Raw genomic sequence first — 15,968 nt, 5'->3', positions numbered from 1 at the left:
GCCGTGTTGTCACGGCAATGCATCATTGTCACGTTAGGTGTAGCCGGCCTTCTAAGTAAAGGTGAAGTCCAGCGGGCTGCCCCTGGAAATTGTGTTTAATGGGCTAGGAGTGTCAGCTCTTGGAATCAGCAATGTGTAATAATGTCTTCCCCTGTAACTGGGTTCCCCTTAAACTGTCCTCTGTGAGTGTATATGCTAGGGATGCCCAGTGTGGTTAGGGTCCCTCATAGGAAATAGCTGCAGGACCGGGACTTTGGGAACAGGAGTTTAAGGGTGAATTTTGAGGGGAAAATAAGGTTAAAAACGGTGAACGGAGTTGCTAATATTTTACCTGCAAATAGTGTATGATTTGCGGGTACGCGTCTGTACATAAAGATGGTGCGTTATGGAGGGTGAATACAACTTTACGGGATATCTTTGCCCCGCCGGCAAGTTCTACAATTGGGTTTTAAAACACCGTGCAGGAGCCTGTTTTAAAACCAAGTTGTAGAGGCCATGTTTAAGGGACCATGTTATAGGGACCGAGTGTTAGAGTCCAAGTTCCCAATGTAATAAGCTAGGTATTCATTGTTATAATATATAGCCCCGGTAATGCAATTAGCCGAGGGGTCTGCATGGCAATGGCGGATCAAAGGGACGGATGGGCAAGGTGTCAGGCCATCTGGCAGGTGGGGAACAGGTCCTGTGGATTGGCTCTCAGCGGGTGAGACCCTTTGTTGTAGCCAGATTTTGTGGAGCCTGTCCAGCGGGCGGCAAGGGACTGGCCAGGGAAAGCCGTTGCCGAGACAGAGCTCGTAGGTGCCAATTCCATTGGCCAGTTCATATTTCCCGCCGTGCCGACATCCTGAAGCTAAACACGCCCCCTCCTTTGATTGGGTAAAGCCCGGCGAGCCTTCGGTTCGTGATTGTTGGTTGGGGACAAATCCACTTTCTTCCATGCTAGACATAGCCTAGCAGGATCTATGTAAGGAGACTGGATAATCAGAGAACCAGAGAAACATTGGGCTTGAGCCGCAGAAGTGATGGTCAGTCTTTTGAAAGTGCTCTGCTCCGAATAGCAGAGCGCTCGGTACAGAGTTGCCGGAGAAAGCCTCAGGTCGGCCAGGCTATCCTGTATTTCGCGGCCAAGTTCTGAAAGGAAAACGTAGCGGTAACAGCACTGCGGTTCTCCAGAAAAGAGTACTGCGTCTTCCTGGATGTGGAGCGGACAGGGTATGCCTTCCTGAAGCGGGCGCCCTGTACCTAGTTGAAGCTCGTGTCTCCCCTCCAGACCCCCAGTTGGTATATATTTACTGTATTTTGTGCAATTCTTGTATGTCTGCGGGCTTGCCTGAATAAACCCAATTTATTAAATAATGTTGTCCTGCCAAGTGACTTGATCCCGGTAAGGTAAAAAAGAGTTAAAAGTACTGGTCCCCCGTGACAATCATTATGTGACATTGCGGTGTCATTTGATGTTGGGTCGCCATGATGACGCGACGCTAGAAGAGGGGGCTGTCTCCGGAAAAGGTAAGCCTCTCACACACGTTTTCGCCCCTAAAAATTGGCGCCCAAATAGTTGTTGCTGCTCTAGGCTATAGTCTACTCAGCCTAATGGGAAATCCACCACTTCTATTGTAACTCCAGGAGATGAAACGGTTACATAATATTAAACTAAAAACCCTACACACATATTCTCACAACATTGTCGTATTAAGTATAGCAAGCCCCCCCTCGGTCCCCTTACCTACGTTTCAGTGGCAGGTGAGTCCGGCAGGGTCCGGGAGCGATATGGGGCGCGTGGGGGCCAGTGGCAGCATGCGCGCGCATCGGGGAGTGAGTGAAAGGACCTGAGGCAAAGTGGATGGTTCGAAGAGGCGAGTGAGTCGCCAGAGGCTCCCGATGGCTCCCGGTGAAGGGCATCGCCATCTTGTTTCCTATTGCGCATGCGCGGTGGCACAACAGAGCGGTGGCCAAGCAGGGAAGGGCTCCGAAGAGAACTATAGCCCCCAGCGAGCATAGGGGCAAGGCACCACGTGTCGTGTGAGAGCCAATAGGGTGGCCCGAATTCCCTGCTGGTGAAAATATGCATTTGGCGCACTAGAGGAGCCATGCCAGTCGGAGCTGGGACAAGAAAGGGGTAGGTTGTGTGTGCAGGTGTCTGTGGCACATGCAGTAGGCCAGATACCATCTTTTAGGCCCCAGCTAGGCCCCGACTCCCACATAACTTGTGGTTGTTATAGGGACGTGCCCTTAGACAGGGACCCTGCCCCGCATAGCACTATCAGTGTCAAGGATACCGTGAGACGCCGCATGGTGACTGTGGCCTGCTGACCACAGCCAGGCCATAGAGACAAAGCTAGGACGCGGCTGCGCTGGCCTTAGGTGATCTGGGACCAGATCACCAATCTATAACAGAGACTCTCTTCCTGGTGGGACAGTCCATGCAGGATCCACCCAACGTTGAGGCACAAGCTTCACGGTTCAGCACTTCGGATCCGTGGATTCCATCTTCATTTGCACGCCCTGGTGTGGACAAACCCGGCAGGTACCCAACTCACCAGTGCACCAGCTCAACACTTTAGTGGGGCAACGCTGTCTCACACATTTGGGTGGTTTGGCTCTTGGGGGACACTGGGATGGTCCGGTGCCTGGAGCACCTCAGTACATTGGGCCAAACCCCACTGGGGTGTGGACATGGTGTTGGGGAGGCACAGTGAGGGGTTATGGCCCTGCGAGGTCTGTGAGGGTGTATCTTATTCTCATTATTGGTTTGTGCTGTAAAACTGTTATGCTTTGCATGTGTGCATTCTATGTTGCCTGTAACAGAGGCATTCCACATAGTAGAATCCCTTTACAGATGGAGGCGCTACCAAACGATCACTCAGGTATACCCCAGGTTCCCAGCAGCGAGACTCAGATCTCCTGTACGCCACAGGTATAGCACCACACATATACCTTAGCCACACATCTCCCAGGTGGTGGGGGAAAGTATGCTACATAAGTAAAATATCTCTCATGTAACACTGTTTCCTACACAAACATGCTAAATCTTCTCCAGACACCAGGGGGAGCTGTTGTATTTACCCTCAGTAAAAGTGAGCCAGGGGGTCTCTCCTCTCCAGAGTGTCACCTCACTGGTACCTTGCTGCAGGGTATAAGAAGCCATGCTGCCCTCAGTCTCTGTGTGTGTGGGAATGGGGAGGCTGGGTTAGAGGCTGTGAGATGTTACTATAGGGTTTGTAATGGAGTTAACATGAACGGACAGATGGGTTTACTTAGTAACTTGTGTTTAGTAAAAGGCAAATGAGAGCAACAGATGCTGTGTGTTAGGGAATGGAAGTAATACTATCCTGTGGGATTAAGGTTATAATATGGGGCTGTGTCTGAGCCTTAGCACCGGGAGGGGTTACCTTATAATAGTAACACAGTGCCTTACTGAGGAAGTTCTGTGCATAAAACCCACCTCTCCTGGCACTGCTAAAACATTCACATTGCATTATAACATGATTGCAAGTTTCCAGGTTCTGCCACATGTGGTTAGTTTGTTGCACAGTAATTGCAATATAGTTTATAATTACTATTTGGGAGCATTAAGTGTTACAAGTTACATCTCTGCCACAAGGGTGCTGGGTGTGACCGTTTAACCCTATCACTGCCAGAGGTGCTTGTGACCCATTACAGAGGTGAGGGATTAATAGACTCTGATATAGTAATACTTGTGCATAGTTTGAGGTCTCATTACTAGGCTGCAGACACACAATTTTCAGAGACAGATTTGGGGGTTTCACATCCCTTGATGTCTGCATTTCAGTGTTACCTGAATGGAAGCCGCAGATATTGGGCTTATATAATGTGCCCTGTGCCTTAAATAAAGGGGAAGGATGTCGTGTAAATGGGTCTCACATCTCAGTCAAGTCCATGGATCAAATTCTTTGTTTTATATTTATTCAGAGACACAAACCGCATGCTTTAAGTCTTGCACTGGCATGTCTAGTCATGGTGGTATCAGTTCAAGTTCTTTGGAAGATCTAAATTCAATACACTCAGGATGACACGCCTGTAACCAATGTGACCTCTTTTTCTCATGGTCAACCAGAGCAAATTAATATCGATGGACAATAAGAAAACATTTCTTTAACACCCCTATTCCCGCCCCCCTATCATGAGGGACAGGAGGTACAGTGACAAGGAAGGTAGAACAGTCTTTATGGCTTTGACAGGGTTTGTACCTGCTCAAAGGGGTTTGGTTGCTCAGCAGTTAGCTGATACCTCAACAGGACTGGTTTTCATCCCAGGGCTGATGTAGTGGATCCATGCCAGCTTGTATAAAGGAGTGATGAACAGAATAGGGAGACAGACAAGTTAAACGTTCCTATTTGCACCCAAATGCCTCTGCAGATACATTTGTGTGTGTATATATATATATATCTTAGCTAGTGATCATTGGTCCTCTCAGCTATGTAACTTTGGTGTTCATGAATACACCACGCTGAGCAGGCAAGTGCATGAAGTAGCTAAAGAGTGGTGTGAATAATATCGCTACATTTGTTTCTGCATCTAAACCTCCTATTGTGCTATAACTGCATGCTTACAGCTGTGGTTCAGCATTAATTATCACGGGGTGTTCATGAATACACCAAGCTGACCATGCAATCAGTTACCTAAGCACAAGTTCAGGTGTTCATTTAATAACTAATAACTGGTGTAAATGTATCACTACATGGGGTGTGCTTTTTGGCATTTATAAAGTGCTCAAGTTAATACTTGGTGACTGTATGATTAAGGGGTTTGAGATATATCAGGTTAACACCAGGTTTGCCAAAGACCTTATTGAAGTTGATTTCCAATAGGGGGTCTTATTAGACCAATGAAAGGGAAATAAATTACAGTATTCACCTTTAGTGGGTGCACTACTTAACTCTGTGTGTTTTATATAACATTTACACCACAACAGTCACAAAGTGATCTTTAAGCTACATTTGCAGCCAATCTTGATTTTGTATCAAGATATCCAATTGCATTGCTTGTTCATGTTTTACTACACTTTTTTAATAAGCTAATTATGTTCTGACTAGCTCAATTAGTTAATTATACTTGCCACTATATAGTCAGCTGCTAGTTATACAGTCAGGGTTTTATACATTTACCCTAGGATGGTTCAGCTATTCTTTTTCGTGTGTGTGTGTGTGTGTACCACGCTGAGCAGGCAAGCACATTGAGTATCTGAGCAGTGGTGTGAATAACACATCGCTTCAGCTGTCTGTATTTATACCCCCCAATGTGACAACTGTATGTTCAGCATTAATTATCACGGTGTTAATGAATATACCAACACACGTAAATCTGTTACCTAAGCACAAGTTTAGGTGTTCATCTATGTAACTAAACACTGTGTTATATCACTATACAGGGTGCGCTCTCTTCTGTTTTAACACTCATATAGTGCTCAAGCTAATTTACCATCGGCCGTTACAGCTATACAGTTAACATGTTTACCTCCGGATTCTTTTTCCTGTTCAGCTATTTCAGTAGAAGTGGTCATTACTACACCAAGCCACACTGGGGTTTTCAGTGACATTATCATACTCCATATAACTAGCAGCCAGGTGGCGCTCTCACTCCACCTTTCCCTAGCCCATTACCATCACTGGTATTTAGTCTAGGACTCATACTAGCTACTGAGAATCAGAGAACATTAATTTATTTCTTTTATCTCCTCACTATATATTAGTGCCAATTCATTTGTGCTGGTGGTTGTGCTTTTGTCCAATCTCGTTTTAATACTAATATATATATATGCTGTGTGTTAAGGAATGGAAGTAATAATATCCTGTAGGTTTAATGTATATACAGTATGGTGCTGTGTTTGAGCCTTAGCACAGGAAGTGGTTATTTTCTGATAGTAACACAGTGACTTACTGAGGGGTCCTGTATATAACACACCTCTCCCCGGCTCTGCTAAAACATTCACTAACTGCATTATAACATGATTATAACATGATTGTAGCATTACTGGTTCTGTTACTGCCACATGGGGTCAGTTTGTTCTAAATGCACTACAGTATCATTCCTATTGGGGATCATGGAATTGCATCATTACAAGTGTAACGGTTGCACACCCCCACCCAATCTCGTATTGGCCCCTGTGGGTGTAATCTGCTCCCAATTACATGTATGTGTTGTGGTGCACCTGCTGGCAACAGGACTCCTGAGTCTCCCGCTGGTTGGTAATGGGGAATATCACCATGACAGGCGTCTGAGGTAGTGTTCTGAGTCCTACTCACATTTTGGTACAGTGCCTCCACCCCATCAGGATCCTTACGGCAGCAGGGAGGAGTATCTGACGGCGAACTCCTTCTTGGTGCATCTTCCTGGTAATCTTTTGAACCAGGGCATCTTTAATGTCATCTCCTCTGGCAGACTGCCCATCATAGCGGTCGTACTTAACCGCTCATTTCTTTGAGGTACTCTATGCAGCAGGTTTCTCCTCTCTTAATTAGTTGCTCTCCACCTCTCCCCCTAATGGAGACCACCAGCTGTGCCAGGTCCTTGGACAGTGTGTAATCAGCTTGCACTTGACTCTGACTGGAACTGCTGCAGACACTTCACTCGAACATAAAACAAGCTTTAGATCAACTTAGAACTGACTAACTTTAGGCAGTTCTGTGTAATATATAGACTACAGAAAGACCCACCTCTATGTCACAAACAGTGGACACAAAGCATGTTGTCACTTCCTTTGCTACATATGACACTTCCCCAGGGTTTGAGGGCAAACCTCCATGATAGTTACTGGCAACCCTGCCTACTTACCAGGATTACTGCCAGCATGAAAGATCTGTACACCAATTTTACACGTGGCTACACAAGTTACATCTCTAACACAAGGTGCAGGTTGTGACATTTTAACCCCATCACTGCTAGAGGTGCATGTGACCCATTACAGAGCTGAGGGGTTACTGGGCTCTGATTATAGATATATTAATTCAGGGTTTGAGGTCTCATTACATGGGCTGCAGACACACTTTTTCCAGAGGCAGTTGGATTTTCACATCCCTTGGTGTCTGCATAATTTCAGTGTTACCTGAATGGAAGCAGCAGATACTGGGTGTGTGTATATAATGTGTCTTAAATAAAGGGGAAGGAGTTTCCACAACAGGCAGCCATTACTGTACCTGTAATATAGTATGGTGTTAGGGTTACATCATTAATGGTAGTGGGAGAAAGTCCTTGCTGGTTACAAACTATATTAACGTTTAACATGAAACTGCAGTGCTGTGTTGCATGTGTCACCAAACCCTGAGGTATAGATTCAGCAAAACGCTGTTCCCTGCACTTTGCCTAATTAGTTTGGATCCTGATTGCTGGTGAGGAGTAAGCAGAGTTAGGAAGGGGTTAATAATTTTGGGCGGGAAGTTTTCCACATGGAATGTTCAGGAAAGCTTTTGCCATTGGCAGTTTGGGTAAAATGGGTGGAGCTAAAATAACTTGGTTAGTTGGGCTAACTGAGAATAAGTGTCATCCATTTTAGATTAAGCTCAAGAGATGTGCAGTGAGTCCTGTATATAACACACACCTCTCCTGGCACTGCTAAAAACACTCTCTATTATACAATGGCTGCAGGTTGCCAGTACTGGGTTACTGTCACATGGTTAGTTTCTCACTACAGTATATAATAATGTCCATTCAGGATAATAAAATTTCATCATTACATATTAAATCTCTAACAAGGTGCTGGTTCTGACATTTTAACTCTATCACTGCCAGAGGTGCTTGTGGCCCATTACAGAGCTGAGGGGTTACTGGGCTCTGATATAGATATATTAATGCAGGGTTTGAGGTCTCATTACATGGGCTGCAGACACACTTCTTCCAGAGGCAGTTGAATTTTCACATCCCTTGGTGTCTGCATTTCCGTGTTACTGAATGGAAGCTGCAGATATTGGGCGTATATAATGTGCCCTGTGCCTGTAGTATGGTGTTATGTTTTGTTTTTTATAAATAAAAAATACCCTATTTACAAACATCAATACAAAAGCAACAAACTTAAATTAAAATATACCATTTTTCCAGAATATTTACACTGTATACAGAAAATATTTCCACACTTATATCTGAACACCCGCCCATCTTCTCTCCCAGGACTTTGTATCCCACCTGACTGTCTCCCCCTGCTTTATTTTCTTTATCTGCTCCATAACCTGTTCAACTGCACAGGTTACAGGCACGAGAACCTTTTCTGTGGAGAGAAGACTGCGGGTGATCCACAACCTGTATTTCAGTGCATTGATTAACACCACTGTGCTACTGCTGTAACCCTGCAAGTGATCCCTAAACACACCATATACTCTCACAATAGTTTTGACCTTTTATATCTTTCATCCGTAATGAGGCGGCCATGCCTTCCCACATCTCCACTGCGTAGGGCACTCCAGGAGGAGGTGCTCCATCGTCTCCAAGATCCCAGCACAGGAACCTCGGGGGCAGTTCCTATCTGCTATGTTTTTTATATTTTAAATTTGCTCTTACATAAAGACGCCCATGGAAAGTCAACCAGACGGTATCCTGCACCCAAAGAGGGATTCTTGGGTCTAATAAATTCTGTAAGGCCTCTTTCTGGTCCTCTATATCAGTGTTTCAGATCTAATTGCGAGACACTTATTCTGCTCAATACTACCCAGTACAATTTTTTTTTCTGGAAACAGATGTAATTTCCAGACCAGTTACTTTACATATATTTAAGAATTTGTACATAATCCTCATTCTGGCATATATACATCTTTTACAATAATTCTTTTAACAGGTTTGCCATCTAGCCGGGTTTTAAGGGGGGGGCACCCACTTCCTAAAATATATATGAAAAAACTGGTCATCTCTGTTGAGAATTCAAATTAAAACATACAAAAATTAGAGAAAAATAATACAGGGTTCACCATTCCCAAACCGCCTTTCTCTCTCAGCAAATAAGTAATGTCTCGCTTTAAAACGTTGAATGTGACTGTTCTGCTCCAGGTGTCTTAAAAAGGGGTCTATGGAGAAGATGTATAATAGGGGGCTCAGCGGGCAGCCCTGTCTAACACCCGACTTTATGGGAAAAGATTCCCCTACCCAGCCATTCTTCCATAAGCTCCTTCATACAGCAGAGCCAGTTTCTCCACAAAAGTATCTGGGAAACCATATCTTTCCAGAGTTAAAAAGATAGTCATGATCCACCCTATCGAAGGCTTTGGCCTGATCAAGATTTAACAGGTACCCCGATAAACCTCCATTCCTGCCCATCTCAAACATCTCCCTGATGTTAATTAAGTTATTAGCGATGTTCCTTCCCTTAATGGCACAGGATTGGGAACTCGCTATCAACTTCTCAGCGACGTTACTCATCCGATTTATAAGGATCTTCGAATCATTGTTTAGTAAGGCTATTGGTCGCCAACTTTTTGATTCTTTCGGATCCCCTTTCTTATATAATAAGGTTAACAGGGATTCACGCTGGGAGTGAGAGAGACCTATCCCTCCCAGAGAAGCATTATAAACGTTAGCCAATATATCTGCTAAAACTTCACGGAAAACTTTATAACATTCAGCAGTGATTCCATCTGCCCCGGGGGTTTTATTACCTGAGAGGGTCTTAATTGCGTTAGACACGTCCCTTGCTGTGATTGGGGAGTCTAAGCCTATCAGGTCATCAGAAACTGATGGGACGTTAATAGGTCCCAGATAATTGCCCATTTCTACAGGATCAATATGTTTTTTGCTAAACAATGCATAGTATTCAGAGACAACGTTAAGCATCTCATCTTTACTTGTTACACACACACCCTGTGCATCTTTTAGGCCACATAAAACCTTCTTTTTAGTTCTGGTTTTAGTATGGTGTTAGGGTTACATCCCTAATGATAAATTAAGCTTTACTGGTTATAAACCATATTAAGTTGGATAAATCTGTTAATATTTTCAGGAAGAGTTAACTTTTGATATAAAACTGCAGTACTAGTTTGAGTGTATTTGTGGTATAAACATCCGTTGTCAGACTTGTACATCTGACACATTGTATCGTCAAACCCTGAGGTATAGATTCAGTATAATGCTGTTTTCCTGCACTCTGCTTAATTTGTTTTGATCCTGATTGCTGAAGAGGAATAAGAGTTTGGAAGGGGTTAATTGGGGGTAGGAAGCTTCTACCTGGAATGTTCATGAAGGCTTGTCATTGGCAGTTTGGAGTGGGTGGAGCTAAAATAAATGTTAAGTGACAAAATAAGTGTCATCCATGTTAGGCTTTGGTCCGGCGGCGGCTGTGGACCACCAGCCCCTTTCCTCCAGTCCTGGAGGTCCCCGCTGGCTCCTTCCGGCATGGCTGACTGCGTGCTGTGATGCGTAAGCCAGCTGGAGCTACAAGGAGCTTGTGGTTTCGGCGAGTCGTGACATGCAACGGAACCAATCACGGATTGGATCCCAGCAGCCAATCCAATTTCTCCCCAACCCCCCCCCCCCCTTCCGATTTCTCCCTTCTGTTCCTCCGATCCCCCTTCCGATCCAACCCCCCATTACGATTCACCACCCCGTGTGTGTGTGTCCCCTCTGTGCTGTTCGCCCTTGGGACTCCTGCTTCAGAATGCGAGGGGCTCCGGGAGTAAGAGAGGGACCGACGGGGGGGATACGACAGCACAAGAGCCCTCCGTTCAAACCACGTCCCCCCCCCGCTCAAACCACGCCCGCTCCGGCTCCTGCTCCCTACAGACCGCAGGTAGCGGTCAATTGCCTCTCCGCACGCTGCCTGCATGCAGTGCGGGCGCGCTGACTGAGGGAGCGGGGCCTTAGCCTTAGATTATCCCCAAAAGCTGTGCAGGGAGTCCTGTATATAACACACCTCCTGGTACTGCTAAAACACTCTCTTTTATACAGGGGCTGCAGGTTGTCAGTACTGGGTTACTGCCACATGGTTAGTTTCTCACTACAGTATATACTGTAATGTCCATTCAGGATCATGGAATTGCATCATAACAAGTTACATCTCTAACACAAGGTGCAGGATGTGACAGTTTAACCCTATCCCTGCCTGAGGTGCATGTGACCCATTACAGAGCTGAGGGGTTACTGGGCTCTGATATAGATATATATTAACGCAGCGTTTGAACTCTCATTACATGGCTGCAGACACACACTTTTCAGAGGCAGTTTTTTTTTTTTTTACATCCCTTGGTGTCTGCATCATTTCAGCAGCAGATACCGTGGGTGTATATAATGTATATAATGTGCCCTTTGCCTTAAGAGGAATTACCGCCACAGGCAGCCATTATCTATGGAATAAGGTGTTCATGTTATCTGCATAACCTTGTACAATGAAGAGTTTCTTACTGGTTGTAAACCATATTATTGTTGGATAAATCTTAATTTTGCAGAAAGTGTTCATTCACTTCTGATATAAAATGGCAGTGCTATTTTGCCTGTATATTCCTGGTATACAAATCCTTTCAGGTTACTCTACAACTGAGACATTATTGTACCATCAAACCCTGAGGTATAAATTTAGAAGAACACGGTTTCCTGTACTCTGACTAAGCCAGCGCTGACGGCGACGCAACATCGCATCAAATCTAATGCATTGTTGCCATCACCGGCGCTTATAGTGGAAGCGACCGCTACAGCGCTTGCAAAATTCTGGTCATTGGAATTTGATTTTTTTTAAATGATCTCCACATGTGACTGGATATAAGCCAATCAGGGAGCTTCTCCGCCCGTCTGCCTTCCCCCTTGCTGACATCACTGGCCTTGCAGCCAGCGGCATCTCCAGAACATAAAATACAACTTTCACAATGGCGACGGGTGACATCATCAGTCGCCGCCGCTGGCTCTATAAGCGCAGCCTAATTAGTATTGATTATTATTAACTTGTGTTTTTTATGGTGTGAAAATGCAGCACAGTACAATTTTGGGGAAAAGACAATAAGAAAATACCAACATATAATGAAACACTAGGTAATTGGATCCCTGCTCCAAGAAGCTTACAATCTAAAAGGCAGTGTGACATTAAACTTGCTGTGACACAGCGGCTCCGAATCTCAGGGTTTTATCCCCTTTTATCACGCACGGCAAAATACTAAAGCTGAATTAACGAACTGGCCATCTAAATTTTTCTGCGGTTAGACGAACCAGCCTATTTTGATCTGGTTTAATACTGATTGGCCGGCAAAGCCGGCCAATTCAGTTAAACAGCAATTCTACTTGTTGCCAAGTAGAACAAAGAAAAACCAGTCAAACAAATATATAAGGGAATCAACAAGTGCACTGTAAAAAGTGCACTTAACCCTTCTTTTTTAACTCAGAAGAACCCCTGATGGGGGATACCGAGCAGAGCACCCCACCTAACGCCCACTGGGAGGCAAACTCCGAAACCGTCCCAGCGGACTCGGCGTACGTGAACTCTGCCCGAATACGGGAGTGCACCAGCGCCCAGAACACTGCCACGATATTCGTTGGGACCCCCCTCTCCAAACGCTGCTTCCTGGTCTTGTAAATGGCTACCTTAGCCACTGCCAGGAGCAGGTTGACTAGGAGATCCCTAGGCTTATTGTCTCGGGACACTGGGCACCCAAAAATAAAATGATGAGGGGAAAAACCCAGCCAGAACTGCAGAAGAAGGCTCCTCAAGGTGGATAAGAGGGGCTGCAGTCTGGCGCAGCTCAGATAAATGTGGAATACGGACTCCCGCTCGCCACAGAAGGGACAGGTGGCGGGGGAGTCCGTGAAGTGTGCCAAATACTCTCCTGTGCTCAGTGCACCGTGGAGGACCCTCCAACTCAAATCCCCGGCGGGACGGGGAACCAAAGTTGAATAGAGCTCTCCACCAGGGTCTCTCGCCCTCGTTCCCAAAAAATACCCGCCTCCAGATGGTATCTGGGCGGGTGACAAGGGCGAGGTAGTGCACTATATGGAGCACCAGAGAATACAGGACTTTCCTCGGCATGCCGCGAAAACAACATGCCGGGGACATATCCCCCAACCTGCTGAGGTTGGGGGAAAGAGGAGCCCGAAGGGGTTGCCGTGGTTTGGGTTCCACGCAAAGATCCGGAGAGCTAGGATTGAAAGGTTGACAAGGCTCTCCGGTCTGCAATACCCCCTCGATGAAGGTGCGTGAGTCGGGGTGGATGGCATCTTTAATCTCCTGGATCAAACGACGAGGGACGCGGGCACTAAGCAGACCCATACGGGGCGTGAGCTCCTCTGCTCCTACCCAGTCCCGTCGCTCATAGTCCAGGAGATCCCCCGACTCTGGTCACCTGCGCCAGGATTAGCCGGCGGCAAATAGAGGGTGAATCCAACATCCTAGACCCCACTGCCGGATTCTACAGCAGGGGCTCAGCGAGGAAATCAACTCCCACCGCCTGTCCCTTCCTGGTCGCAGATACCAGTTTCCAGGCCTTCAGTAAGTCCCGGTAGTATGCCGGCAGCACCGAGAGGTTTCTACCTAAACCCTCGGGCCTGATGAAAAAAAGTTGCCGGTCATACCTCATATTGTGCAGCTGGCGAAAGAAAAAGGTCGCCAGCTGGCACCACTGCGGAGACGGATCTGCGAATAGGTATCTCTGCAGGTACTGGAGGCGGAAAGTGTGTAACTGGGAGCGGACACACACCACACCCTGTCCACCCTCCTCCAAAGGGAGACACGCAACTCCCGCAGAGACCCAATGCTTCCCCATCCAGAGAAAATCCATCAATCTCCTCTGGATCTTGTTGATAAATTCGGGGGGCGGACCCATGGCTATCAGCCAGTGCCAAAGCTGACTGGCCACCAGCTGATTAATCACCAGGGTCCTTCCCCTAAGGGAAAGCATTCTCGACAGATACACCCATGACCCCAGACGAGCAATGACCAGTTCTTCAAGATCACTGAAGTTTTCTGGGGCCGGTCCTCCGCAGCAGACAGACTCCCAGATACTTGAGAGTATCGCTCTCCCATGAGACATTCCGAAACATGGGGGGCAAAGAGTCCACCTGTAAGGGACCCACCAATATGCCGGAGCACTTGGACCAGTTGATCCGAGCAGAAGAGGCCGCGGTGTAGACCTCTTGGCACGCTTGTGCCCGCTTTAGATCATCTAGGTCCTGGGCCACGAGGAGCATGTCATCGGCATAAGCCGACAGGACTACTCGCATGTCGGGCTCCCGCAGCACCAGCCCGGTGAGCCTCCTCCTCAGTAGGCAGAGGAAGGGCTCAATGGCCAGCGCGTACAGTTGCCCAGACAGGGGGCACCCTTGACGTACTCCCCGACCAAACACAAAAGGTGCCGTCAGGGACCAGTTGATCTTCACCAGACACTCTGCAGAGGCGTACAGCATCTGGAGAAAGCCCTCAAATTGTGGGCCGAAGCCAAACGCCCGCAGGGTCTGCATAAGGTAACGGTGATCCACTCTGTCAAACGCCTTCTCCTGATCTAGGGATAGGAAGGCGAGTGATAGACCAGTCCTCTGCGCGTAGTGCATCAGGTCCCGGAACAGAAAAATGTTGTCATGAATGCTCCGGCCCGGGACAGTATAGGACTGGTCGGGGCGAATCACCTCTGCCAGCACGGACTTGAGCCTCAGCGAAAGCGCTTTGGCTACGATCTTATAGTCCGTGCTGAGCAGTGAGACCGGTCGCCAATTAGAGATCTGACGGAGATCCCCCTTCTTCGGCAGCAAAGACAGTATTGCCCGTCGACACGAAAGTGGCAATTCACCGATCTCAAGGGCTTCGGCTAGGACCTCGGTGAAATCAGGTCCCAGCATCTCCCAGAAAAACCGGAAGAACTCCACAGTCAGCCTGTCTAGCCCCGGCGCTTTTCCGTGGGACATGAGACTGAGGGCTTCAGAGAGCTCGGCCAGAGTCAAAGGTAACTCAAGCGGCTCCCTTCCATCCTCACTGACCGTGGGAAGCCCCTCCCATAAGACCCTGCATTTATCTGGCTGGATGGACTCCGGAGAGAAAAGATCTACATAGAATCTCCGGGTTCTGTCCTGGATGCTCTCCGGGTCAGTTTGAGGGGTACCGTCCTCTGCCAACAGGCATGTGATATGTCTACGGTTTCCCCTCTTTTTCTCCAGCGCGTAGAAGAGGTGCGACCCGCGATCCATCTCTCGAAGGAAGTTGATGCGGGATCGCACATACGCCCCCCCGAGCTCTCCGATCTTCCAAGTCCCGGAGAGTGCACTTCCTCTCCACGTACATACTCTGCAGGTATTGGTCTCCTGCCACAGACAGCCGCTTCTCGAGATCGAGTACCTCCTCCCTGAGGGCCTCGATCTCAGCATCACGCCGCCCGCTGGCACCTTTTGTGTACTCCTGACACACGAGGCGCAGATGAACCTTGCCAACGTCCCACCACTGCTCTAACGTGGCAAAGTCTGACCTGCAACCTCTCTAAGCCATCCAAAAGTCTCGGACCGTCGTCGCAAACCCCTTGTCCTCCAACAACGTATTGTTGAAGTGCCAATATGCGGCCGAGGGTGCTGCAGGTAGCAGCGTCACCGTCACGGACGCACAATTGTGGCCTGAAAACGGCGCCAGCCTAATGGCACTGGACTGGGCTCGCGACAGGCTGTGGCTGGAAATATACAGCCTGTCGATCCGGGACCAGGACATCCGTTCACCCCTAAACACCCTAACATGGGTGAACTCAGTGGATGCCTCAGGATGTTGTTCTCGCCAGACGTCTACCAAGGAGTAGCGGGTGATGACCTCCCGCAAGGCCGACGCAGAACACGGGTGTGGCTCCGGACCATTCCGGTCTTTACGAGCCTCGAGGGTACAGTTAAAATCCCCCCCGAGCACCACGTATTTGTCAGCGTCGACTGTCTCCAGGTATTCAGACATTCTGACGAAGAACTGCCTTCTCAGGGGTCCGGTGGCAGGAGCATTCAGGAAATTAAACGTGTAGTCCTCGTGTAGTCCTCGTGTCGGACCCTGATATGCAACAGGCGACCTGGAACAACAGCTTTGGCAAGCAGCA

This window comes from Ascaphus truei, chromosome 2 (genome assembly GCF_040206685.1).
Source record: "Ascaphus truei isolate aAscTru1 chromosome 2, aAscTru1.hap1, whole genome shotgun sequence".
Taxonomy (NCBI): domain Eukaryota; kingdom Metazoa; phylum Chordata; class Amphibia; order Anura; family Ascaphidae; genus Ascaphus; species Ascaphus truei.
Note: the sequence above shows the minus strand (reverse complement) of the source record.